Source organism: Pithys albifrons, chromosome 2, assembly GCF_047495875.1.
Source record: "Pithys albifrons albifrons isolate INPA30051 chromosome 2, PitAlb_v1, whole genome shotgun sequence".
Taxonomy (NCBI): domain Eukaryota; kingdom Metazoa; phylum Chordata; class Aves; order Passeriformes; family Thamnophilidae; genus Pithys; species Pithys albifrons.
The window spans coordinates 106,048,705-106,076,361 of record NC_092459.1 but is presented as its reverse complement, the minus strand read 5'-3'; positions in this window follow the sequence as shown (position 1 = coordinate 106,076,361).

Here is a 27,657-nt window from a genome sequence, read left to right as displayed (position 1 = left end):
TTTCTTGGTGAAAACACAGTTTTTACGTACGGGAAGCTCGCATCGCAAAGTGCACCTTTGCTCTTGTAACACGTGAAACACTTGATTTCTGACAGACAGGAGACATCAGGGCACATATTTCTTATGGCTTAGGAAAGTAAATCATATACATCAAAAACTCCAGGGCTGGAGCTTGCTTTCACGGTGCAAAGCTCTGTTGTTCCTTAGGGGAAGATCAACGAGCAAAGCGCAACTTTCCTTTGCTAACAAGTGAAACGGTCGATTCCTTTCAGACAGAAGGCATCAGGACACAGTATTCTTATGGCTCTGGCTAGTGAATCACATGCATCAGAGAATCCAGGCCTGGATCTTTCTTTCTGGATGCAAAGCACAGTTGTTCCTTAGGGGAATCTCAACGAGCAAAGTGCAACTTTGCTTTGCTAGCAAGTGAAACAGTCGATTCCTGTCAGAGAGAAGGCATGAGGACACACATTTCTTATAGCTTTGGTAAGGGAATAATATGCATCTGAGAATCCAGGACTGGATCTTTCTTCCTCGGTGAAAAACAACTTTGTTCCTTAGGGGAAGCTCATCTCGCAAAGTGCAACTTTTCGTTGCTAACAAGAGAAACAGTCGATTCTTGCAAGACAGAAAGCATAAGGACACACATTTCTTACGGCTTTGATAAGGGAATAATATGCATCTGAGAATCCAGGACTGGATCTTTCTTTCTCGGTGAAAAACAACTTTGTTCCTTAGGGGAAGCGCCTCTCGCAAAGTGCAACTTTTCGTTGCTAACAAGAGAAACAGCTGATTCTTGCATGACAGAAAGCAAAAAGACACACATTTCTTTTGGCTTTGATATGTGAATCATATGCATTCGAGAATGCCGGTCTCTAGCTTTCTTTCTTGGTGAAAACACAGTTGTTACGTACGGGAAGCTCGTATCGCAAAGTGCACCTTTGCTCTTATAACACGTGAAACACTTGATTTCTGACAGACAGGAGACATCAGGGCACATATTTCTTATGGTTTTGGAAAGTAAATCATATACATCTAAAACTCCAGGGCTGGAGCTTGTTTTAACGGTGAAAAGCACTGTTTTTCCTTAGGGGAAGCTAAAGAAGCAAAGTGCAGCTTTGCTTTGCTAACAAGTGAAACAGTCGATTCCTGTCAGACAGAAGGCATCAGGACACAGTATTCTTACGGCTCTGGCTAGTGAATCACATGCATCAGAGAATCCAGGACTGGAGCTCTCTGTTTGGATGCAAAGCACCGGTGTTCCTTAGGGGAAGTTCAGCCGGCAAAGAGTAGTATTTTTCGGCTAACAAGTGAAACAGTCGATTCCTGGCAGAAGGAATGTATCAGGACACATATTTCTTACGGCTTTAGAAAGATCCTCATATGCATCTGAGAATCCAGGACTGGGTCTTTCTTTCTCGGTAAAAAACAACGTTGTTCCTTCGGGGAGGCTCATGTCGCAAAGTGCAACTTTTCGTTCCTAACAGAGAAACAGCTGATTCTTGCATGACAGAAAGCATAAGGACACACATTTCTTATGGCTTTGATAAGTGAATCATATGCATTCGAAAATGCAGGTCTGGAGCTTTCTTTCTTGGTGAAAACACAGTTGTTACCTACGGGAAGCTCGTATGGCAAAGTGCACCTTTGCTCTTGTAACACGTGAAACTTTTGATTTCTGACAGAGAGGAGACATCAGGGCACATATTTCTTATGGTTTTGGAAAATAAATCATATACATCTAAAAGTCCAGGGCTGGAACTTGCTTTCACTGTGCAAAGCACTGTTGTTCCTTAGGGGAAGCTCAACGAGCAAAGTGCAACTTTGCTTTGCTAACAAGAGAAACAGCTGATTCTTTCAAGACAGTAGGCATAAGGGCCCACATTTCTTACGGCTTTGATAAGTGAATCATATGCATTCGAGAATGCAGGTCTGGAGCTTTCTTTCTTGTTGAAAACACAGTTGATTCGTACGGGAAGCTCGCATCGCAAAGTGCACCTTGCTCTTGTAACACGTGAAACACTTGATTTCTGACAGACAGGAGACATCAGGGCACATATTTCTTATAGTTTTGGAAAGTAAATCATATACACCTAAAACTCCAGGGCTGGAGCTTGCTTTCACGGTGCAAAGCACTGTTGCTTCTTAGGGGAAGCTCAACGAGCAAAGTGCAACTTTGCTTTGCTAACAAGTGAAACGGTCGATTCCTGTCAGACGGAAGGCATCAGGACACAGTATTCTTATGGCTCTGGCTAGTGAATCACATGCATCAGAGAATCCCGGCCTGGAGCTCTCTTTCTGGATGAAAAGCACAGTTGTTCCTTAGGGGAAGCTCAACTCGCAAAGTGCAACTTTGCTTTGCTAACACGTGAAACAGTCGATTCCTGTCAGAGAGAAGGCATGAGGACACACATTTCTTATGGCTTTGGTAAGGGAATAATATGCATCTGAGAATCCAGGAATTGATCTTTGTGTCTCAGGAAAAACAACTTTGTTCCTTAGGGGAAGCTCAACACGCAAAAGTGCAACTTTTCGTTGCTTACAAGAGGAACAGCTGATTCTTGCAAGACAGAAGACATAAGGACACACATTTCTTATGGCTTTGGTAAGTGGATAATATGCATCTGAGAATCCAGGACTGGATCTTTCTTTCTCGGTGAAAAACAACTTTGTTCCTTAGGGGAAGTTCACCCCGCAAAGTGCAACTTTTCGTTGCTAACAAGAGAAACAGCTGATTCTTGCAAGACAGAAGGCATAAGGGCACACATTTCTTATGGCTTTGATAAGTGAATCATATGCATTCGAGAATGCAGTTCTGAAGCTTTCTTTCTTGGTGAAAACACAGTTGTTACCTACGGGAAGCTCGTATCGCAAAGTGCACCTTTGCTCTTGTAACACGTGAAACACTTGATTTCTGACAGACAGGAGACATCAGGGCACATATTTCTTATGGCTTAGGAAAGTAAATCATATACATCAAAAACTCCAGGGCTGGAGCTTGCTTTCACGGTGCAAAGCTCTGTTGTTCCTTAGGGGAAGCTCAACGAGAAAAGTGCAACTTTTCGTGGCTAACAAGAGAAACTGCTGATTCTTGCAAGACAGAAAGCATAAGGACACACATTTCTTATGGCTTTGGTAAGTGAATAATATGCATTTGAGAATCCAGGACTGGATCTTTCTTTCTCGGTGAAAAACAACCTTGTTCCTTAGGGGAAGCTCAACTCGCAAAGTGCAACTTTTCGTTTCTAACAAGAGAAACAGCTGATTCTTGCCAGACAGAAAGGAAAAGGACACACATTTCTTATGGCTTTGATAAGTGAATCATATGCATTCGAGAATGCAGTTCTGGAGCTTTCTTTCTTGGTGAAAACACAGTTGTTACGTACGGGAAGCTCGTATGGCAAAGTGCACCCTTACTCTTCTAAAACGTGAATCTCTTGATTTCTGACAGACAGGAGACATCAGGGCACATATTTCTTATGGCTTAGGAAAGTAAATCATATACATCTAAAACTCCAGGGCTGGAGCTTGCTTTCAAGGTGTAAAGATCTGTTTTTCCTTAGGGGAAGCTCAAAGAGAAAAGTGCAACTTTTCGTTGCTAACAAGAGAAACAGTCGATTCTTGCAAGACAGAAAGCATAAGGACACACATTTCTTATGGCTTTGATAAGGGAATAATATGCATCTGAGAATCCAGGACTGGATCTTTCTTTCTCGGTGAAAAACAACTTTGTTCCTCAGTGGAAGCTCATCTCGCAAAGTGCAACTTTTCGTTGCTAACAAGAGAAACAGCTGATTCTTGCATTTCAGAAAGCAAAAGGACACACATTTCTTATGGCTTTGATAAGTGAATCATATGCATTCGAGAATGCTGGTCTGGAGCTTTCTTTCTTGGTGAAAACACAGTTGTTACCTACGGGAAGCTCGTATCGCAAAGTGCACCTTTGCTCTTGTAACACGTAAAACTCTTGATTTCTGACAGACAGGAGACATCAGGGCACATATTTCTTATGGCTTAGGAAAGTAAATCATATACATCTAAAACTCCAGGGCTGGAGCTTGCTTTCACGGTGCAAAGCTCTGTTGTTCTTTAGGGGAAGCTGAACGAGAAAAGTGCAACTTTTCGTTGCTAACAAGAGAAACAGCTGATTCTTGCAAGACAGAAGGCATAAGGACACACATTTCTATGACACTGGTAAGTGAATAATATGCATCTGAGAATCCAGGACTGGATCTTTCTTTCTCGGTGAAAAACAACCTTGTTCCTTAGGGGAAGCTCATCTCGCAAAGTGCAACTTTTCGTTGCTAACAAGAGAAACAGCTGATTCTTGCAAGACAGCACGCATAAGGACACACATTTCTTATGGCTTTGGTAAGTGAATCATATGCATCTGAGAATCGAGACCTGGATCTTTCTTTCTCGGTGAAAACACAGTTGTTACGTACGGGAAGCTCGTATCGCAAAGTGCACCTTTGCTCTTATAACACGTGAAACACTTGATTTCTGACAGACAGGAGACATCAGGGCACATATTTCTTATGGTTTTGGAAAGTAAATCATATACATCTAAAACTCCAGGGCTGGAGCTTGCTTTCACGGTGAAAAGCACTGTTTTTCCTTAGGGGAAGCTCAAGGAGCAAAGTGCAGCTTTGCTTTGCTAACAAGTGAAACGGTCGATTCCTGTCAGACAGAAGGCATCAGGACACAGTATTCTTATGGCTCTGGCTAGTGAATCACATGCATCAGAGAATCCAGGACTGGAGCTCTCTGTTTGGATGCAAAGCACTGGTGTTCCTTAGGGGAAGTTCAGCCGGCAAAGAGTAGTATTTTTCGGCTAACAAGTGAAACAGTCGATTCCTGGCAGAAGGAATGTATCAGGACACATATTTCTTATGGCTTTAGAAAGATTCTCATATGCATCTGAGAATCCAGGACTGGGTCTTTCTTTCTCGGTAAAAAACAACGTTGTTCCTTAGGGGAGGCTCATGTCGCAAAGTGCAACTTTTCGTTCCTAACAGAGAAACAGCTGATTCTTTCAAGACAGAAAGCATAAGGACACACATTTCTTATGGCTTTGATAAGTGAATCATATGCATTCGAGAATGCAGGTCTGGAGCTTTCTTTCTTGGTGAAAACACAGTTGTTACCTACGGGAAGCTCGTATGGCAAAGTGCACCTTTGCTCTTGTAACACGTGAAACTTTTGATTTCTGACAGACAGGAGACATCAGGGCACATATTTCTTATGGTTTTGGAAAGTAAATCATATACATCTAAAACTCCAGGGCTGGAACTTGCTTTCACTGTGCAAAGCACTGTTGTTCCATAGGGGAAGCTCAACGAGCAAAGTGCAACCTTGCTTTGCTAACAAGTGTAACGGTCGATTCCTTTCAGACAGAAGGCATCAGGACACAGTATTCTTATGGCTCTGGCTAGTGAATCACATGCATCAGAGAATGCAGGTCTGGAACTTTCTTTCTGGATGCAAAGCACAATTGTTCCTTAGGGGAAGCTCATCTCGCAAAGTGCAACTTTGCTTTGCTAACACGTGAAACAGTCGATTCCTGTCAGACAGAAGGCATGAGGACACACATTTCTTATGGCTTTGGTAAGGGAATAATATGCATCTGAGAATCCAGGAATTGATCTTTGTGTCTCAGGAAAAACAACTTTGTTCCTTAGGGGAAGCTCAACACGCAAAAGTGCAGCTTTTCGTTGCTAACAAGAGGAACAGCTGATTCTTGCAAGACAGAAGACATAAGGACACACATTTCTTATGGCTTTGGTAAGTGGATAATATGCATCTGAGAATCCAGGACTGGATCTTTCTTTCTCGGTGAAAAACAGCTTTGTTCCTTAGGGGAAGTTCACCCCGCAAAGTGCAACTTTTCGTTGCTAACAAGAGAAACAGCTGATTCTTGCAAGACAAAAGGCATAAGGGCACACATTTCTTACGGCTTTGATAAGTGAATCATATGCATTCGAGAATACAGTTCTGAAGCTTTCTTTCTTGGTGAAAACACAGTTGTTACGTACGGGAAGCTCGTATCGAAAAGTGCACCTTTGATCTTCTAACACGTGAAACACTTGATTTCTGACAGACAGGAGACATCAGGGCACATATTTCTTATGGCTTAGGAAAGTAAATCATATACATCAAAAACTCCAGGGCCGGAGCTTGCTTTCACGGTGCAAAGCTGTGTTGTTCCTTAGGGGAAGATCAACGAGAAAAGTGCAACTTTTCGTTGCTAACAAGAGAAACTGCTGATTCTTGCAAGACAGAAAGCATAAGGACACACATTTCTTATGGCTCTGGCTAGTGAATGACATGCATCAGAGAATCCAGGACTGGAGCTCTCTGTTTGGATGCAAAGCACTGGTGTTCCTTAAGGGAAGTTCAGCCGTCAAAGAGTAGCATTTTTCGGCTAACAAGTGAAACAGTCGATTCCTGTCAGACAGAAGGCATCAGGACACAGTCCTTTTAATGCTCTGGTGAGCGAATCACATGCATCAGAGTATCCAGGACTGGAGCTCTCTTTCTGGATGCAAAGCACTGGTGTTCCTTAGGGGAAGTTCAGTCCGCAAAGAGTAGCATTTTTCGGCTAACAAGTGAAACAGTCGATTCCTGCCAGAAAGTATGTATCAGGACACATATTTCTTATGGCTTTAGAAAGATTCTCATATGCATCTGAGAATCGAGGACTGGAGCTTTCTTTCTCGGTGAAAAACAACGCTGTTCCTTAGGGGAAGTTCAACGAGCAAAGTGCAGCTTTTCGTTGCTAACAAGTGAAACAGTCGATTCCTGTCAGACAGAAGGCATCAGGACACACATTTCTTATGGCTTTGGTAAGTGAATAATATGCATCTGAGAATCCAGGACTGGGTCTTTTTTTCTCGGTGAAATAGAACTTTGTTCCTTAGGGGAAGCTCCTCTTGCAAAGAGCAACTTTTCGTTGTAACAAGAGAAACAGCTGATTCTTGCATGACAGAAAGAAAAAGGACACACATTTCTTATGGCTTTGATATGTGAATCATATGCATTCGAGAATGCAGGTCTGGAGCTTGCTTTCTTGGTGAAAACACAGTTGTTGCGTACGGGAAGCTCGTATCGCAAAGTGCACCTTTGCTCTTGTAACACGTGAAACTCCTGATTTCTGACAGACAGGAGACATCAGGGCACATATTTCTTATGGTTTTGGAAAGTAAATCATATACATCTAAAACTCCAGGGCTGGAACTTGCTTTCACTGTGCAAAGCACTGTTGTTCCATAGGGGAAGCTCAACGAGCAAAGTGCAACTTTGCTTTGCTAACAAGTGAAACGGTCGATTCCTTTCAGACAGAAGGCATCAGGACACAGTATTCTTATGGCTCTGGCTAGTGAATCACGTGCATCAGAGAATGCAGGTCTGGAACTTTCTTTCTGGATGCAAAGCACAATTGTTCCTTAGGGGAAGCTCAACGAGCAAAGTGCAACTTTCCTTTGGTAACAAGTGAAACAGTCGATTCCTGTCAGACAGAAGGCATCAGGACACACATTTCTTATTGCTTTGGTAAGGGAATAATATGCATCTGAGAATCCAGGAATTGATCTTTGTGTCTCAGGAAAAACAACTTTGTTCCTTAGGGGAAGCTCAACTCGCAAAGTGCAACTTTTCGTTGCTAACAAGAGAAACAGCTGATTCTTGCCAGACAGAAGGCATAAGGGCACACATGTCTTATGGCTTTGATAAGTGAATCATATGCATTCGAGAATGCAGTTCTGGAGCTTTCTTTCTAGGTGAAAACACAGTTGTTACGTACGGGAAGTTCGTATCGCAAAGTGCACCTTTGGTTTTCTAACACGTGAATCTCTTGATTTCTGACAGACAGGAGACATCAGGGCACATATTTCCTATGGCTTAGGAAAGTAAATCATATACATCTAAAACTCCAGGTCTGGAGCTTGCTTTCACGGTGCAAAGCTCTGTTGCTCCTTAGGGGAAGCTCAACGAGCAAAGTGCAACTTTGCTTTGCTAACAAGTGAAACAGTCGATTCCTGTCAGACAGAAGGCATCAGGACACACATTTCTTATGGCTTTGGTAAGTGAATAATATGCATCTGAGAATCCAGGACTGGATCTTTCTTTCTCGGTGAAAAACAACCTTGTTCCTTAGTGGAAGCTCATCTTGCAAAGTGCAACTTTTCGTTGCTAACAAGAGAAACAGTCGATTCTTGCAAGACAGAAAGCATAAGGACACACATTTCTTACGGCTTTGATAAGGGAATATTATGCATCTGAGAATCCAGGACTGGATCTTTCTTTCTCGGTGAAAAACAACTTTGTTCCTTAGGGGAAGCTCCTCTCGCAAAGTGCAACTTTTCGTTGCTAACAAGAGAAACAGCTGATTCTTGCATGACAGAAAGCAAAAAGACACACATTTCTTATGGCTTTGATATGTGAATCATATGCATTCGAGAATGCAGGTCTGGAGCTTTCTTTCTTGGTGAAAACACAGTTGTTACGTACGGGAAGCTCGTATCGCAAAGTGCACCTTTGCTCTTATAACACGTGAAACACTTGATTTCTGACAGACAGGAGACATCAGGGCACATATTTCTTATGGTTTTGGAAAGTAAATCATATACATCTAAAACTCCAGGGCTGGAACTTGCTTTCACTGTGCAAAGCACTGTTGTTCCATAGGGGAAGCTCAACGAGCAAAGTGCAACTTTGCTTTGCTAACAAGTGAAACGGTCGATTCCTTTCAGACAGAAGGCATCAGGACACAGTATTCTTATGGCTCTGGCTAGTGAATCACATGCATCAGAGAATGCAGGTCTGGAACTTTCTTTCTGGATGCAAAGTACAATTGTTCCTTAGGGGAAGCTCAACGAGCAAAGTGCAACTTTCCTTTGCTAACAAGTGAAACAGTCGACTCCTGTCAGACAGAAGGCATGAGGACACACATTTCTTATGGCTTTGGTAAGGGAATAATATGCATCTGAGAATCCAGGAATTGATCTTTGTGTCTCAGGAAAAACAACTTTGTTCCTTAGGGGAAGCTCAACTCGCAAAGTGCAACTTTTCGTTGCTAACAAGAGAAACAGCTGATTCTTGCAAGACAGAAGGCATTCGGACACACATTTCTTATGGCTTTGGTAAGTGGATAATATGCATCTGAGAATCCAGGCCTGGATCTTTCTTTCTCCCTGAAAAACAACTTTGTTCCTTAGGGGAAGTTCATCCCGCAAAGTGCAACTTTTCCTTGCTAACAAGAGAAACAGCTGATTCTTGCAAGACAGAAAGCATAAGGACACACATTTCTTATGGCTTTGATAAGTGAATAATATGCATTCGAGAATGCAGTTCTGGAGCTTTCCTTCTTGGTGAAAACACAGTTTTTACGTACGGGAAGCTCGTATCGCAAAGTGCACCTTTGCTCTTCTAACACGTGAATCTCTTGATTTCTGACAGACAGGAGACATCAGGGCACATATTTCTTATGGCTTAGGAAAGTAAATCATATACATCTAAAACTCCAGGGCTGGAGCTTGTTTTCACGGTGCAAAGCTGTGTTGTTCCTTAGGGAAAGCTCAACGAGCAAAGTTCAACTTTGCTTTGCTAAAAAGTGAAACAGTCGATTCCTGTCAGACAGAAGGCATCAGGACACACATTTCTTATGGCTCTGGTAAGTGAATAATATGCATCTGAGAATCCAGGACTGGATCTTTCTTTCTCGGTGAAAAACAACTTTGTTCCTTAGGGGAAGCTCCTCTCGCAAAGTGCAACTTTTCGTTGCTAACAAGAGAAACAGCTGATTCTTGCATGACAGAAAGCAAAAGGACACACATTTTTTATGGGTTTGATATGTTATTCTTATGCATTCGAGAATGCTGGTCTGGAGCTTTCTTTCTTGGCGAAAACACAGTTGTTACGTACGGGAAGCTCGTATCGCAAAGTGCACCTTTGCTCTTATAACACGTGAAACACTTGATTTCTGACAGACAGGAGACATCAGGGCACATATTTCTTATGGTTTTGGAAAGTAAATCATATACATCTAAAACTCCAGGGCTGGAGCTTGCTTTCACGGTGAAAAGCACTGTTTTTCCTTAGGGGAAGCTCAAGGAGCAAAGTGCAGCTTTGCTTTGCTAACAAGTGAAACGGTCGATTCCTGTCAGACAGAAGGCATCAGGACACAGTATTCTTATGGCTCTGGCTAGTGAATCACATGCATCAGAGAATCCAGGACTGGAGCTCTCTGTTTGGATGCAAAGCACTGGTGTTCCTTAGGGGAAGTTCAGCCGGCAAAGAGTAGTATTTTTCGGCTAACAAGTGAAACAGTCGATTCCTGGCAGAAGGAATGTATCAGGACACATATTTCTTATGGCTTTAGAAAGATTCTCATATGCATCTGAGAATCCAGGACTGGGTCTTTCTTTCTCGGTAAAAAACAACGTTGTTCCTTAGGGGAGGCTCATGTCGCAAAGTGCAACTTTTCGTTCCTAACAGAGAAACAGCTGATTCTTTCAAGACAGAAAGCATAAGGACACACATTTCTTATGGCTTTGATAAGTGAATCATATGCATTCGAGAATGCAGGTCTGGAGCTTTCTTTCTTGGTGAAAACACAGTTGTTACCTACGGGAAGCTCGTATGGCAAAGTGCACCTTTGCTCTTGTAACACGTGAAACTTTTGATTTCTGACAGACAGGAGACATCAGGGCACATATTTCTTATGGTTTTGGAAAGTAAATCATATACATCTAAAACTCCAGGGCTGGAACTTGCTTTCACTGTGCAAAGCACTGTTGTTCCATAGGGGAAGCTCAACGAGCAAAGTGCAACCTTGCTTTGCTAACAAGTGTAACGGTCGATTCCTTTCAGACAGAAGGCATCAGGACACAGTATTCTTATGGCTCTGGCTAGTGAATCACATGCATCAGAGAATGCAGGTCTGGAACTTTCTTTCTGGATGCAAAGCACAATTGTTCCTTAGGGGAAGCTCATCTCGCAAAGTGCAACTTTGCTTTGCTAACACGTGAAACAGTCGATTCCTGTCAGACAGAAGGCATGAGGACACACATTTCTTATGGCTTTGGTAAGGGAATAATATGCATCTGAGAATCCAGGAATTGATCTTTGTGTCTCAGGAAAAACAACTTTGTTCCTTAGGGGAAGCTCAACACGCAAAAGTGCAGCTTTTCGTTGCTAACAAGAGGAACAGCTGATTCTTGCAAGACAGAAGACATAAGGACACACATTTCTCATGGCTTTGGTAAGTGGATAATATGCATCTGAGAATCCAGGACTGGATCTTTCTTTCTCGGTGAAAAACAGCTTTGTTCCTTAGGGGAAGTTCACCCCGCAAAGTGCAACTTTTCGTTGCTAACAAGAGAAACAGCTGATTCTTGCAAGACAAAAGGCATAAGGGCACACATTTCTTACGGCTTTGATAAGTGAATCATATGCATTCGAGAATACAGTTCTGAAGCTTTCTTTCTTGGTGAAAACACAGTTGTTACGTACGGGAAGCTCGTATCGAAAAGTGCACCTTTGATCTTCTAACACGTGAAACACTTGATTTCTGACAGACAGGAGACATCAGGGCACATATTTCTTATGGCTTAGGAAAGTAAATCATATACATCAAAAACTCCAGGGCCGGAGCTTGCTTTCACGGTGCAAAGCTGTGTTGTTCCTTAGGGGAAGATCAACGAGAAAAGTGCAACTTTTCGTTGCTAACAAGAGAAACTGCTGATTCTTGCAAGACAGAAAGCATAAGGACACACATTTCTTATGGCTCTGGCTAGTGAATGACATGCATCAGAGAATCCAGGACTGGAGCTCTCTGTTTGGATGCAAAGCACTGGTGTTCCTTAAGGGAAGTTCAGCCGTCAAAGAGTAGCATTTTTCGGCTAACAAGTGAAACAGTCGATTCCTGTCAGACAGAAGGCATCAGGACACAGTCCTTTTAATGCTCTGGTGAGCGAATCACATGCATCAGAGTATCCAGGACTGGAGCTCTCTTTCTGGATGCAAAGCACTGGTGTTCCTTAGGGGAAGTTCAGTCCGCAAAGAGTAGCATTTTTCGGCTAACAAGTGAAACAGTCGATTCCTGCCAGAAAGTATGTATCAGGACACATATTTCTTATGGCTTTAGAAAGATTCTCATATGCATCTGAGAATCGAGGACTGGAGCTTTCTTTCTCGGTGAAAAACAACGCTGTTCCTTAGGGGAAGTTCAAAGAGCAAAGTGCAGCTTTTCGTTGCTAACAAGTGAAACAGTCGATTCCTGTCAGACAGAAGGCATCAGGACACACATTTCTTATGGCTTTGGTAAGTGAATAATATGCATCTGAGAATCCAGGACTGGGTCTTTTTTTCTCGGTGAAAAAGAACTTTGTTCCTTAGGGGAAGCTCCTCTTGCAAAGAGCAACTTTTCGTTGTAACAAGAGAAACAGCTGATTCTTGCATGACAGAAAGAAAAAGGACACACATTTCTTATGGCTTTGATATGTGAATCATATGCATTCGAGAATGCAGGTCTGGAGCTTGCTTTCTTGGTGAAAACACAGTTGTTGCGTACGGGAAGCTCGTATCGCAAAGTGCACCTTTGCTCTTGTAACACGTGAAACTCCTGATTTCTGACAGACAGGAGACATCAGGGCACATATTTCTTATGGTTTTGGAAAGTAAATCATATACATCTAAAACTCCAGGGCTGGAACTTGCTTTCACTGTGCAAAGCACTGTTGTTCCATAGGGGAAGCTCAACGAGCAAAGTGCAACTTTGCTTTGCTAACAAGTGAAACGTTCGATTCCTTTCAGACAGAAGGCATCAGGACACAGTATTCTTATGGCTCTGGCTAGTGAATCACGTGCATCAGAGAATGCAGGTCTGGAACTTTCTTTCTGGATGCAAAGCACAATTGTTCCTTAGGGGAAGCTCAACGAGCAAAGTGCAACTTTCCTTTGGTAACAAGTGAAACAGTCGATTCCTGTCAGACAGAAGGCATCAGGACACACATTTCTTATTGCTTTGGTAAGGGAATAATATGCATCTGAGAATCCAGGAATTGATCTTTGTGTCTCAGGAAAAACAACTTTGTTCCTTAGGGGAAGCTCAACTCGCAAAGTGCAACTTTTCGTTGCTAACAAGAGAAACAGCTGATTCTTGCCAGACAGAAGGCATAAGGGCACACATGTCTTATGGCTTTGATAAGTGAATCATATGCATTCGAGAATGCAGTTCTGGAGCTTTCTTTCTAGGTGAAAACACAGTTGTTACGTACGGGAAGTTCGTATCGCAAAGTGCACCTTTGGTTTTCTAACACGTGAATCTCTTGATTTCTGACAGACAGGAGACATCAGGGCACATATTTCCTATGGCTTAGGAAAGTAAATCATATACATCTAAAACTCCAGGTCTGGAGCTTGTTTTCACGGTGCAAAGCTGTGTTGTTCCTTAGGGAAAGCTCAACGAGCAAAGTTCAACTTTGCTTTGCTAAAAAGTGAAACAGTCGATTCCTGTCAGACAGAAGGCATCAGGACACACATTTCTTATGGCTCTGGTAAGTGAATAATATGCATCTGAGAATCCAGGACTGGATCTTTCTTTCTCGGTGAAAAACAACTTTGTTCCTTAGGGGAAGCTCCTCTCGCAAAGTGCAACTTTTCGTTGCTAACAAGAGAAACAGCTGATTCTTGCATGACAGAAAGCAAAAGGACACACATTTTTTATGGGTTTGATATGTTAATCTTATGCATTCGAGAATGCTGGTCTGGAGCTTTCTTTCTTGGGGAAAACACAGTTGTTGCCTACGGGAAACTCGTATCGCAAAGTGCACCTTTGCTCTTGTAACACGTGAAACTCTTGATTTCTGACAGACAGGAGACATCAGGGCACATATTTCTTATGGTTTTGGAAAGTAAATCATATACATCTAAAACTCCAGGGCTGGAGCTTGCTTTCACGGTGAAAAGCACTGTTTTTCCTTAGGGGAAGCTCAAGGAGCAAAGTGCAGCTTTGCTTTGCTAACAAGTGAAACGGTCGATTCCTGTCAGACAGAAGGCATCAGGACACAGTATTCTTATGGCTCTGGCTAGTGAATCACATGCATCAGAGAATCCAGGACTGGAGCTCTCTGTTTGGATGCAAAGCACTGGTGTTCCTTAGGGGAAGTTCAGCCGGCAAAGAGTAGTATTTTTCGGCTAACAAGTGAAACAGTCGATTCCTGGCAGAAGGAATGTATCAGGACACATATTTCTTATGGCTTTAGAAAGATTCTCATATGCATCTGAGAATCCAGGACTGGGTCTTTCTTTCTCGGTAAAAAACAACGTTGTTCCTTAGGGGAGGCTCATGTCGCAAAGTGCAACTTTTCGTTCCTAACAGAGAAACAGCTGATTCTTTCAAGACAGAAAGCATAAGGACACACATTTCTTATGGCTTTGATAAGTGAATCATATGCATTCGAGAATGCAGGTCTGGAGCTTTCTTTCTTGGTGAAAACACAGTTGTTACCTACGGGAAGCTCGTATGGCAAAGTGCACCTTTGCTCTTGTAACACGTGAAACTTTTGATTTCTGACAGACAGGAGACATCAGGGCACATATTTCTTATGGTTTTGGAAAGTAAATCATATACATCTAAAACTCCAGGGCTGGAACTTGCTTTCACTGTGCAAAGCACTGTTGTTCCATAGGGGAAGCTCAACGAGCAAAGTGCAACCTTGCTTTGCTAACAAGTGAAACGGTCGATTCCTTTCAGACAGAAGGCATCAGGACACAGTATTCTTATGGCTCTGGCTAGTGAATCACGTGCATCAGAGAATGCAGGTCTGGAACTTTCTTTCTGGATGCAAAGCACAATTGTTCCTTAGGGGAAGCTCATCTCGCAAAGTGCAACTTTTCGTTGCTAACAAGAGAAACATCGATTCTTGCAAGACAGAAAGCATAAGGACACACATTTCTTACGGCTTTGATAAGGGAATAATATGCATCTGAGAATCCAGGACTGGATCTTTCTTTCTCGGTGAAAAACAACTTTGTTCCTTAGGGGAAGCTCCTCTCGCAAAGTGCAACTTTTCGTTGCTAACAAGAGAAACAGCTGATTCTTGCATGACAGAAAGCAAAAAGACACACCTTTCTTATGGCTTTGATAAGTGAATCATATGCATTCGAGAATGCGGTTCTGGAGCTTTCTTTCTTGGTGAAAACACAGTTGTTACGTAAGGGAAGCTCGCATCGCAAAGTGCACCTTTGCTCTTGTAACACGTGAAACACTTGATTTCTGACAGACAGGAGACATCAGGGCACATATTTCTTATGGCTTAGGAAAGTAAATCATATACATCTAAAACTCCAGGGCTGGAACTTGCTTTCACTGTGCAAAGCTGTGTTGTTCCTTAGGGGAAGCTCAACGAGCAAAGTGCAACTTTGCTTTGCTAACAAGTGAAACGGTCGATTCCTTTCAGACAGAAGGCATCAGGACACAGTATTCTTATGGCTCTGGCTAGTGAATCACATGCATCAGAGAATGCAGGTCTGGAACTTTCTTTCTGGATGCAAAGCACAATTGTTCCTTAGGGGAAGCTCAACGAGCAAAGTGCAACTTTCCTTTGCTAACAAGTGAAACAGTCGACTCCTGTCAGACAGAAGGCATCAGGACACACATTTCTTATGGCTTTGGTAAGGGAATAATATGCATCTGAGAATCCAGGAATTGATCTTTGTGTCTCAGGAAAAACAACTTTGTTCCTTAGGGGAAGCTCAACTCGCAAAGTGCAACTTTTCGTTGCTAACAAGAGAAACAGCTGATTCTTGCAAGACAGAAGGCATACGGACACACATTTCTTATGGCTTTGGTAAGTGGATAATATGCATCTGAGAATCCAGGCCTGGATCTTTCTTTCTCCCTGAAAAACAACTTTGTTCCTTAGGGGAAGTTCATCCCGCAAAGTGCAACTTTTCCTTGCTAACAAGAGAAACAGCTGATTCTTGCAAGACAGAAAGCATAAGGACACACATTTCTTATGGCTTTGATAAGTGAATAATATGCATTCGAGAATGCAGTTCTGGAGCTTTCCTTCTTGGTGAAAACACAGTTTTTACGTACGGGAAGCTCGTATCGCAAAGTGCACCTTTGCTCTTCTAACATGTGAATCTCTTGATTTCTGACAGACAGGAGACATCAGGGCACATATTTCTTATGGCTTAGGAAAGTAAATCATATACATCTAAAACTCCAGGGCTGGAGCTTGTTTTCACGGTGCAAAGCTGTGTTGTTCCTTAGGGAAAGCTCAACGAGCAAAGTTCAACTTTGCTTTGCTAAAAAGTGAAACAGTCGATTCCTGTCAGACAGAAGGCATCAGGACACACATTTCTTATGGCTCTGGTAAGTGAATAATATGCATCTGAGAATCCAGGACTGGATCTTTCTTTCTCGGTGAAAAACAACTTTGTTCCTTAGGGGAAGCTCCTCTCGCAAAGTGCAACTTTTCGTTGCTAACAAGAGAAACAGCTGATTCTTGCATGACAGAAAGCAAAAGGACACACATTTTTTATGGGTTTGATATGTTAATCTTATGCATTCGAGAATGCTGGTCTGGAGCTTTCTTTCTTGGCGAAAACACGGTTGTTGCGTACGGGAAACTCGTATCGCAAAGTGCACCTTTGCTCTTGTAACACGTGAAACTCTTGATTTCTGACAGACAGGAGACATCAGGGCACATATTTCTTATGGTTTTGGAAAGTAAATCATATACATCTAAAACTCCAGGGCTGGAACTTGCTTTCACTGTGCAAAGCACTGTTGTTCCATAGGGGAAGATCAACGAGCAAAGCGCAACTTTCCTTTGCTAACAAGTGAAACGGTCGATTCCTTTCAGACAGAAGGCATCAGGACACAGTATTCTTATGGCTCTGGCTAGTGAATCACATGCATCAGAGAATCCAGGCCTGGATCTTTCTTTCTGGATGCAAAGCACAGTTGTTTTTTAGGGGAATCTCAACGAGCAAAGTGCAACTTTGCTTTGATAGCAAGTGAAACAGTCGATTCCTGTCAGACAGAAGGCATCAGGGCACACATTTCTTATAGCTTTGGTAAGGGAATAATATGCATCTGAGAATCCAGGACTGGATCTTTCTTCCTCGGTGAAAAACAACTTTGTTCCTTAGGGGAAGCTCATCTCGCAAAGTGCAACTTTTCGTTGCTAACAAGAGAAACAGTCGATTCTTGCAAGACAGAAAGCATAAGGACACACATTTCTTACGGCTTTGATAAGGGAATATTATGCATCTGAGAATCCAGGACTGGATCTTTCTTTCTCGGTGAAAAACAACTTTGTTCCTTAGGGGAAGCTCCTCTCGCAAAGTGCAACTTTTCGTTTCTAACAAGAGAAACAGCTGATTCTTTCAAGACAGAAAGGAAAAGGACACACATTTCTTATGGCTTTGATAAGTGAATCATATGCATTCGAGAATGCGGTTCTGGAGCTTTCTTTCTTGGTGAAAACACAGTTGTTACGTAAGGGAAGCTCGCATCGCAAAGTGCACCTTTGCTCTTGTAACACGTGAAACACTTGATTTCTGACAGACAGGAGACATCAGGGCACATATTTCTTATGGCTTAGGAAAGTAAATCATATACATCTAAAACTCCAGGGCTGGAGCTTGCTTTCACTGTGCAAAGCTCTGTTGTTCCTTAGGGGAAGCTCATCTCGCAAAGTGCAACTTTTCGTTGCTAACAAGAGAAACAGTCGATTCTTGCAAGACAGAAAGCATAAGGACACACATTTCTTACGGCTTTGATAAGGGAATATTATGCATCTGAGAATCCAGGACTGGATCTTTCTTTCTCGGTGAAAAACAACTTTGTTCCTTAGGGGAAGCTCCTCTCGCAAAGTGCAACTTTTCGTTGCTAACAAGAGAAACAGCTGATTCTTGCATGACAGAAAGCAAAAAGACACACATTTCTTATGGCTTTGATATGTGAATCATATGCATTCGAGAATGCAGGTCTGGAGCTTTCTTTCTTGGTGAAAACACAGTTGTTACCTACGGGAAGCTCGTATCGCAAAGTGCACCTTTGCTCTTATAACACGTGAAACACTTGATTTCTGACAGACAGGAGACATCAGGGCACATATTTCTTATGGTTTTGGAAAGTAAATCATATACATCTAAAACTCCAGGGCTGGAACTTGCTTTCACTGTGCAAAGCACTGTTGTTCCATAGGGGAAGCTCAACGAGCAAAGTGCAACTTTGCTTTGCTAACAAGTGAAACGGTCGATTCCTTTCAGACAGAAGGCATCAGGACACAGTATTCTTATGGCTCTGGCTAGTGAATCACATGCATCAGAGAATGCAGGTCTGGAACTTTCTTTCTGGATGCAAAGCACAATTGTTCCTTAGGGGAAGCTCAACGAGCAAAGTGCAACTTTCCTTTGCTAACAAGTGAAACAGTCGACTCCTGTCAGACAGAAGGCATCAGGACACACATTTCTTATGGCTTTGGTAAGGGAATAATATGCATCTGAGAATCCAGGAATTGATCTTTGTGTCTCAGGAAAAACAACTTTGTTCCTTAGGGGAAGCTCAACTCGCAAAGTGCAACTTTTCGTTGCTAACAAGAGAAACAGCTGATTCTTGCAAGACAGAAGGCATACGGACACACATTTCTTATGGCTTTGGTAAGTGGATAATATGCATCTGAGAATCCAGGCCTGGATGTTGCCGCCAAGCGCTAGTGAGGACTGCACACACCAATGTGATGTAAAGCAAATCCCAAGTTTATTCAAAACCACAGGTATTTATCACCTTAACTGACCCCGCCCCAGGTACGGATGTCCGCTTCCATAGGTCAAGGCTGGAAACATGTCCTTTTAAGGTGAAAACGAAACCTGTAAGGTGGTCACTCAGATCCACCTGAATTAGAGGCTGCAACATCTCCCCCTTTTCTTTCAAAGAACAAGGTGAAAATACAAACAACATAACACAGAACTAACACAACAACTTGCTATAAATTACAATCAGTGCAAAACAAGAAAACTTTTCTCACGTGAGACTTTATGGTCCTTCTGTGTGGTCGTCACCACACTGACCATGGTAAACAGAACAACAATTTTAATAAATAGTGTCTGAGTGCAGTGATCTCAAGGGTTAGCTTCAGTCCAGCTGAGCTAATTCCCTATGCCACTTCACAAGAGCAATTCTCAGTTTTACGCGGCCGTCGTAGACTGAGAAAAGCCTTGAGATTCAGTCACTTCAGGCACTTTGTGAACTTTTTTTGAACAGTGAAATTAACCTTTGGTCAGAAGTTAGACCTTTTCTTAACCAGTCACAGATTCATGTGTCAGCATTGCCCGTCAAGTGAGCTGTGGATCCCGTGCCATCTGCAGGGCCAACAGGCATGTTGTTCCCTGCAGATTTGGCTGGGCCTTTTCGGATCCAGGGCTTTACCCATTTTGCTGGTATCCACTCACTGCCTTGATCTGAAGATACACAAGCGTATCCACGGCCCCACGTTATCAGCTGAAACGGACCTTTCCATATGTTCAAGGCAGGTTGATAGACTGCAACTTGAACATCTGAGGCTGAGAAATTGCGCAAATTTTCTGAGAAATGTGAAAAAATTGGGGGATCATTAGTCTCCCTTGGGTTTAACCAATTTAGAACATAACAAGCTTTCATCAGTACATTTTGTGGGCTACGCATCTCCATTTCCCCCTCTCTTTTTAGAACTGACACCATGCGTTTTAAATCTTGGTGGTGGCGTTCAATGATTGCTTGTCCGCCAGAGTTATGGGGGATGCCAGTGACATGATTAATCTGCCACTGATTAAAAAAGGTGACACATATTTTGCCTTTATATGCTGGAGCATTATCTGTTTTGATAATGTCAGGCTTACCCAATGCAGCAAAAGCACTGAGCCAATGTTTGATGCATGCTTTGGCAGCAGTGGAGACGTCAGCAGTGGCCCACATTGCTTTAGAGCAAGTGTCAACTGATACATGAACGTACCTTAAATGTCCAAAAGATACAATTTCAGTGACATCAGTTTGCCAAATTTTCCGAGCTTCTAACCCTCGTGGGTTAACTCCTCCAGACTGAATGGGTGCTATTTTGGCACAGTCAGGGCAGGAAGCAATAATAGCCCTGGCTTGTGATCGTGACAAAGAAAATTCATTTTGTATGGCTTTAGCTGATTGGTGGAAAAAGGAATGTGACCGGGTAGCTTGTTCAAAAGGAGTTAGTGTTGTGACTGCAGCAGCAGAAACAGCTTGATCAATGAATGCATTACCTTGAACAAGTATGCCTTCCCCATCCGAGTGACTGCGTATGTGAGTACACCAGAAGGGGTGCTGACGATGTTCAACTAAATTCCACAATGTGATGAACAAGGATTGCAGTTTTGAATTTGAAACGTACCCTAATAAGGAACGGGAAATTCTAGTAACAATTCCTACTACATACAGAGAATCAATAACAAGGTTAACAGGCTGATAAGAGAAATGCTGAAATACCAAAATTACAGCTTTTAGCTCTAAATGTTGCACAGACTCGTGTGCTTGCTCAATCACTAAGTCCCACTGACCATTTTTCTGTGTGGCATAGCCATATTTACCTGTTTTACTGCTGGCATCTGTAAACAATGTAATAGCTCCAGGAATGGGGTCCCACACTCGCAGAAGTCGCTCTTCAATTATTAGGGAGGTGTCAAAAAGAGGACACTTTGGATAATGGTTATCTATGGTGACACCATTCACTGCAAGCGCAAAAGTTACAGATTGCAGTGACCATTCTGCAACCAGATCAAGAGATTTTAATGGTAATACAATTTTGTCTGGTTCTCGTCCCGAGATGGTCCTCAACCTTTTGCGAGCCTTTATTAGCATAGAGCCAATAACTTCAAATCTAGGGTTAATGGTATTTCTTAACCGGGCAGAGCAAAAAACCCATTCCAGAACTTGTAGTTCTTTTGATGTTTGAGCTATTAGTACAGCCACTTCTATCTGTTTGTTGTAAACAAATAGACAAATAGGCAACAGTGGGTCATAGCGATATGCCATGGTAGAACTAATTTTGCGCTCAATTTTAGCAATGGTTTGTTTTACCTCTGGCGTTTCTGTTCTTGGTTCAGTGGGGTCTGTTGTATTCTGTAGCAAGGAGAATAATGGTGCCAAGTCCTCATTTGTGATGCCGCAATAGGTACGGAGCCACTGAAGGTCTCCAACCAGCTTTTGCACAGATTGGACATTAGTGATTTTGGAGTTTAGCTGCAATTTTTGCGGCCGAACTCGGGTCTCAGTAATCACCATACCCAAATAGTTCCAAGGAGCGCATCTTTGAATTTTTTCAGGTGCTACAATGAGGCCATATTCTTTTAGATCATTAACCAAAGTTTGCTCCTTTTCCTCAGATAATGGCTGAGGACTTGCGATCATTATATCATCCATGAAGTGGTACACAATACAATCCAAATTATTTTGTCTCCAAGATTTCAGTGCAATATCAACAAACCATTGGCAAATCGTAGGGGAATTTTTCATGCCCTGAGGTAATACTACCCAATGATAACGTTTTGCTGGTGCCTCTCTGTTAATTGTTGGCACTGAGAAGGCAAATTTTTCATAATCATCTGGATGTAAAGGAATTGTGAAGAAACAATCCCTTAGATCCAAAACCAGCAAATACCATTCCTTGGGCAGCATAACAGGGGATGGCATTCCAGGTTGAAGTGCTCCCATGGACTCCATGCGGTCATTGACGGCCCTCAGATCTTGGAGCAGCCGCCATTTGCCTGATTTCTTTTGAATTGTGAAGATAGGAGTGTTCCAGGGACTGGTGGAGGGCTCAATATGCCCAGCATCTAATTGTTCTTGGACCAGGACCTTTAAGTGGTGCAGCTTCTCTTCAGGGAGCGGCCACTGGGGGACCCAGATAGGGCTTTCATCTTTCCATTTTAATTTTAATAAAGGGCGAGAGCTGCTTTCAGTGGCCGCTACCCAAAATTTGTAGTCAGCTGCATTCCCCATTGTGAAAGCGCATCCCTTCCCAAAAGACATAGGGAGGTTTGCAGTACATATGGACGTACCACAGCCCTGTTTCCTTCACCATCAACTATTGTAACAAATGCAGAACTAATTTTGGCAACTGACTGACCACCAATTCCTGCTACAGTTGAATCAGTTAACTCTAATGGCCACTGTATAGGCCAATTTTCTAAAGGTAAGATAGTAACATCAGAACCTGTGTCAATCATCATATTAACATTAGATAACATGATACCTCTTGGGCCGGTTATTGTGACAACTCTACACGGCCTTTCTGCTGACACCTGTTGTACAAACATAACATTAGGAACATCTGTAGAATCCACATTTCCCATCCTGTTCCCAAACTGTTCTGCACCTGCAGTGCAGGGAACGAAAGGAATCAACTGAGCGATCTTGCTCCCTTTGGGAATAGTAACAGGAGGGGCAAAAACCTTTATCAGGATGTCAATCACTCCATTATAGTCAACATCTATACACTTAGGCAACACAAATATGCCCATACGAGAAGCTGAGCATTGTCCTATTAATAATGCAGCTAGACCATTTCCTAAGGGACCCTTGTGGTCACTGGGAATGGCATGAACCACGTCATTAGTTATTGTGATTGCACTGGTGGTTGCCAAGTCGAGGCTGGCATGGCTTGTGGTTGTGGTTGCCATGTGGGGGAGGCAGCCTGGCTCGGGATTCCATGGGGTATTTGAGTGGCCGCGCCCCATGGCCCGCGGCCCTTCCGGTTTCCCGAAGGCTCAGGCCCACTCCCCGTATTTTCCAGAGGAGTGCCATCCTTTCTAAATTTAGAATAACAATCCTGTGCCCTGTGACCAAGCCTGTCACAACGAATACATTTTCCGGTAAAGCTTTGAGTTCTGCTATATTTTGATTGTGCTGGACAACATTTTGTTGTATGTCCCCTTTTTCCACAATTAAAGCAACCTCCAGGGTCCTTTTCCCCTTTTTTTCAGGTGGATTGTTTGCTAAGGGCTGTGGCTAGGGCAGAGGCATGTAGCTTTGCTTTTTCCTCCTCTTCTACCCAGGGCAACCTGGCACAGGCTTCAATTAACTGTACCAAAGTAGCTGTAGCTGGTAGAGAGGCTATGAGCTGTTTGCATTGAGGATTGGCATTATTAATTACCAGATCTTTTAATAATACTGGTTTCATTTCAGAGGTAAGATTTGGAGCCACATCTAGGGCTTCTTTTACTTTATCTACAAATTCCATAAATGTTTGTCCAGGTTTCTGCATTATTTGCATATAGGGTAGAGAAGGTTTTCCCTTCTTAGGCAGATTAGAGAATGCGGTCAAAGCAGCATTCCTTGACTGTTGCAAAATACGCATATGTATTGCAGCTTGTGTTTGTGGGTCTTCATAAGCTCCTGATCCCATTAGCTGGTCTAAAGATGCTAATCTTAAGGGATGTCCAGTCTCTAAGTGTATATTTTTTGCCTGTTCCTCCGTTAACTGCTCTTTCCATTTTTGTAAAAATAACATATAAGCAGTAGGAGGTAGGATAAACTCCATTAAAGCCTTCGTGTCTGCTGGGACTAGGTTATTGTATTTTATGAAGGCTGTGATTTGGTTTTTTACCAAGGCATTGTCATAGCCATATTGAAGGACTATATTGTGTATTTTTTGTGCAATTTTCCAATCAAGTGGCTCCCATTTTAAGCCTTGTGTAGTGTTAATCACAGGCGCAGAAACCAGGGGTTGCAGGGAAGGTGAGGGTGTACCTACTTCTGCAGCTATGGATACTAACTCTTTGTACCTTTGCTGGGTATTAAATGTGAGGTCGCGAGGTAGCTCTGTTACATCGCGGTCCCCGGCTTCCCCCACCCTGTTCCAAATAGAGGCTTTTTTCTGCGCCGTTGTTGAAGACTGCAGGTGCCAGTTTTCTGGCGCGGGGATGGTCCCTTCCAGCGCTGGAGAACTTGGGTCTTGCGCGCCCGGCGCCGTGGGCGCTGTGGGCGGTGCACGGTGGATGGGACGCGCTTCGCTGGCTCCGCTCCACTGGGGTGGGGCCCCTCCCCTCTCCCTGACGTAGTCGAACCACGCAGGGGGTGGTGGGGATGGCGCGGGACCCGGTCCGCCCCAGGTGAGGGCGAATTCGGAGCCGACCCCGGCCCCTGCAGGCTGCGGAGGACCCACACCTGGCGCATGCGCCGTGATTGGCAGGCAGTGGGGAGGGGGGTCGGGCGGTCCTGGCGCCTCGTTGCTGAATGCGCGCGCAGCCTCTTTGTTTGGCTCAGCCGCGTGGTGACTTTTCGCGGGCTTTGCGAGCACGTGGTCTCCTTGTTTACCCGGCCACGCGGTTTCCAGCCCCGCTGAAATGTCTCCCGCAGCCGCCTCTTGCCGCAACGGAGCGACTCCGGCGTGCCCTCGGGGCGGCGGGGAGCGTAGCAGCGGGGCGACCCCAGCCCCGAGGTACCCGCTGGGCATTGGCGGCGGCGGCGGCGCCGAAGGTGGATGGACAGGGGGAAAGCTGGCGTCCCTCATCTCTCTCTCGTCTGAGGGCATCCCCCATAACTCCTTCTCGGAGTTAAGATTTAAATCAAAGTCACTCACGGTTTGGTTTCCTGCAGCGTGTCTCGTGGGGTTCCAAGGTTGCTGCTGAGGTCCGGCCGCTTCTACAGCGGCAGCCGGTGGTCTCATTCGCTGTGCACAGGCTGTTTCTTGGTAGTTGCAAGGCGGTGCAAAGACGACTTCTTGGCTTTTTGCGGTGACGAACGGCGTGGAAAAGCTTTGATCCCATGGTTGCTGTGGTCTTGCCGGGTTTTCCGGAGCGGGAGCGGGCGGTGCCGCGTCTGGGTACCGCGGCGGTTGTCCGACGGACGGCACGGGCGGCACGGGTGGAGAGGGGTACCGCGGCAGCATTTCTGCGAGCGGCGGTGCCCACGGCGGTGCAGAAGGATGTTCAGGGGAAAAATCGCCTTGCAAAAGCTGACTGTTTTCCGTCCTCTCCGGTAGATCGAGGTTTTTACGGGCTCGTTCTACTGCTAACAGCATTTTCTTTACAGCTGCATATGACGGAATGAGCGGCAAAAATTCTTCGGGTGCAGTTTGCGCTGAATTCCACAAATCTGCCCCAATTTTTTCCCATAATTCTATGGAAAGCATGGAATTGGCATCTGTTAAGTGCCCTTGCCTAAAGCACCATTCCAAAATATTTTGTAATGCCTGTCTTTCAATGTCCGTTTTTGTTACACGAGCTAGTTTCTCAAATTTATCAAGCAATAAGTTCGTTTTAGTCGAGTTGGAATTTCCCATGTTTCTTTAACTCACCGGTTCGAAGGTCGTGGTTCCTTCAGTCCACGTTCTTTCAGCAGCTCTCAGGGCCACTACACAAAACTCCCAAGTTTAAGGGAGACAGAAGCTCTCAGGGGCTTCTCCACAAAGCACCCAAAAAAACTGGGGCATAGCAGCTCTCAGGGGCTACTTCTTAAGGCTCTAGGCAGGCCTGCAGGTGGGTTTCATGTTCTGAGACACGTTGGGGTCCACCATTTGTTGCCGCCATGCGCTAGTGAGGACTGCACACACCAATGTGATGTAAAGCAAATCCCAAGTTTATTCAAAACCACAGGTATTTATCACCTTAACTGACCCCGCCCCAGGTACGGATGTCCGCTTCCATAGGTCAAGGCTGGAAACATGTCCTTTTAAGGTGAAAACGAAACCTGTAAGGTGGTCACTCAGATCCACCTGAATTAGAGGCTGCAACACCTGGATCTTTCTTTCTCCCTGAAAAACAACTTTGTTCCTTAGGGGAAGTTCATCCCGCAAAGTGCAACTTTTCCTTGCTAACAAGAGAAACAGCTGATTCTTGCAAGACAGAAAGCATAAGGACACACATTTCTTATGGCTTTGATAAGTGAATAATATGCATTCGAGAATGCAGTTCTGGAGCTTTCCTTCTTGGTGAAAACACAGTTTTTACGTACGGGAAGCTCGTATCGCAAAGTGCACCTTTGCTCTTCTAACACGTGAATCTCTTGATTTCTGACAGACAGGAGACATCAGGGCACATATTTCTTATGGCTTAGGAAAGTAAATCATATACATCTAAAACTCCAGGGCTGGAGCTTGTTTTCACGGTGCAAAGCTGTGTTGTTCCTTAGGGAAAGCTCAACGAGCAAAGTTCAACTTTGCTTTGCTAAAAAGTGAAACAGTCGATTCCTGTCAGACAGAAGGCATCAGGACACACATTTCTTATGGCTCTGGTAAGTGAATAATATGCATCTGAGAATCCAGGACTGGATCTTTCTTTCTCGGTGAAAAACAACTTTGTTCCTTAGGGGAAGCTCCTCTCGCAAAGTGCAACTTTTCGTTGCTAACAAGAGAAACAGCTGATTCTTGCATGACAGAAAGCAAAAGGACACACATTTTTTATGGGTTTGATATGTTAATCTTATGCATTCGAGAATGCTGGTCTGGAGCTTTCTTTCTTGGCGAAAACACGGTTGTTGCGTACGGGAAACTCGTATCGCAAAGTGCACCTTTGCTCTTGTAACACGTGAAACTCTTGATTTCTGACAGACAGGAGACATCAGGGCACATATTTCTTATGGTTTTGGAAAGTAAATCATATACATCTAAAACTCCAGGGCTGGAACTTGCTTTCACTGTGCAAAGCACTGTTGTTCCATAGGGGAAGATCAACGAGCAAAGCGCAACTTTCCTTTGCTAACAAGTGAAACGGTCGATTCCTTTCAGACAGAAGGCATCAGGACACAGTATTCTTATGGCTCTGGCTAGTGAATCACATGCATCAGAGAATCCAGGCCTGGATCTTTCTTTCTGGATGCAAAGCACAGTTGTTTTTTAGGGGAATCTCAACGAGCAAAGTGCAACTTTGCTTTGATAGCAAGTGAAACAGTCGATTCCTGTCCGACAGAAGGCATCAGGGCACACATTTCTTATAGCTTTGGTAAGGGAATAATATGCATCTGAGAATCCAGGACTGGATCTTTCTTCCTCGGTGAAAAACAACTTTGTTCCTTAGGGGAAGCTCATCTCGCAAAGTGCAACTTTTCGTTGCTAACAAGAGAAACAGTCGATTCTTGCAAGACAGAAAGCATAAGGACACACATTTCTTACGGCTTTGATAAGGGAATATTATGCATCTGAGAATCCAGGACTGGATCTTTCTTTCTCGGTGAAAAACAACTTTGTTCCTTAGGGGAAGCTCCTCTCGCAAAGTGCAACTTTTCGTTGCTAACAAGAGAAACAGCTGATTCTTGCATGACAGAAAGCAAAAAGACACACATTTCTTATGGCTTTGATATGTGAATCATATGCATTCGAGAATGCAGGTCTGGAGCTTTCTTTCTTGGTGAAAACACAGTTGTTACCTACGGGAAGCTCGTATCGCAAAGTGCACCTTTGCTCTTATAACACGTGAAACACTTGATTTCTGACAGACAGGAGACATCAGGGCACATATTTCTTATGGTTTTGGAAAGTAAATCATATACATCTAAAACTCCAGGGCTGGAACTTGCTTTCACTGTGCAAAGCACTGTTGTTCCATAGGGGAAGCTCAACGAGCAAAGTGCAACTTTGCTTTGCTAACAAGTGAAACGGTCGATTCCTTTCAGACAGAAGGCATCAGGACACAGTA